This window comes from Otolemur garnettii, unplaced genomic scaffold, assembly GCF_000181295.1.
Source record: "Otolemur garnettii isolate 467f Iridium unplaced genomic scaffold, OtoGar3 scaffold00054, whole genome shotgun sequence".
Taxonomy (NCBI): domain Eukaryota; kingdom Metazoa; phylum Chordata; class Mammalia; order Primates; family Galagidae; genus Otolemur; species Otolemur garnettii.
The window spans coordinates 8,440,799-8,442,081 of NW_003852449.1; the positions used below are offsets into that span (position 1 = coordinate 8,440,799).

Consider the following 1,283-nt stretch of genomic DNA (forward strand, 5'->3'; position numbering starts at 1 on the left):
AGACTCTGTCTCTAAAAAAAAACAGCTGATGGGCGGTGCCAGTTGACGGATCGCTCAGTGGGTAGGGCGCTGGCCTGATATACTGAGGGTGGTGGTTTTGAACCTGACCCGGCCAAAAAAAAAAGCCAGGTGTTGTGGCGAGCGCCTGTAGTCCCAGCGACTTGGGAGGATGAGGCAAGAGAATCACCTAAGCCCAGGAGTTGGAGGTTGCTGTGAGCTGTGATGCCACAGCACTCTACCAAGGGCAATAAAGTGAAACTCTGTCTCTAAAAAAAAAAAGAAAGAAAAATACACAAATAGGATTCTGATTACAGATGTCATGAATATTTCTTACAGAAACTAGTCAGAAATAAAAGCTATTTTATTTATGAATATTTATGAATATTTTTACAGAAACTACTCAGAAATAAAAGCTATTTCAAACTTTACTTTTTTTTATTTTAGAGACAAGAGTCTCACTTTGTCACCCTTGGTAGAGTGCTGTAACATCACAGCTCACAGCAACCTCCAGCTCTTGGGCTTAGGTGATTCTCTTGCCTCAGCCTCCCATGTAGCTGGGACTACAGGGGTCCATCACAACGTCCAGCTATTTTTTGTTGTTCTTGTTGCAGTTTGGCCAGGGGCGGGTTTGAACCCACCACCCTGGGTATATGGGGCTGGTGCCCTACTCACTGAGCCATAGGCACTGCCCTCAAACCTTACTTTTTATATATAAAATAATAAAATACATTTAACATAAATGATTTTTCAGTTGAGTCATAAAAAGTCTAGCTTGATTTTAACAGCTAAAAGTAAAAGAAGTATGATCCCAGTTTCTAAAAGCATGTGTATATATACTTGTTTTACTATACAACTGACAACTGAAAATGAAGTTATTTATTTATTTATTTATTTCTTGAGATAGAGTCTCACCTTGTCCCCGTGGGTAGAGTGCTGTTGTGTCACAGCTCACAGCAACCTCACACTCTTGGGCTTCAGCGATTCTACTGCCTCAGCTTTCCAGGTAGCTGGGACTACAGGTGCCCACCACAACACCTGGCTAGTTTTTGATTGTAGTTGTGCAAACCTGCTAGCTCCAGGGTATGTGGCTGGTGCCCTAGCTGCTAAGCTACAGGCACCGAGCTTACAGTAGAGGTCTTATAAAGAAAAGGATCAAACAGGGCATTGCCTGTGGCCTAGTGGGTAGGGTGCCGGCCCCATATACTGAGGGTGGTGGGTTCAAATCTGGCCCCAGCCAAAACTGCAATAACAACAAATAAAAAATAGCCGGGTGTTGTGGCAGG

The 1,283-nt window shown here is 43.4% G+C and overlaps 1 protein-coding gene across 1 annotated transcript in view; it reads right to left on the reverse strand.

Annotated features, from left to right (window-relative positions):
* Positions 1 to 1,283, reverse strand: part of TOGARAM1 (TOG array regulator of axonemal microtubules 1) — a 73,226-nt gene that overhangs the window by 22,143 nt on the left and 49,800 nt on the right. The gene's annotated exons all lie outside the window — the stretch shown is intronic.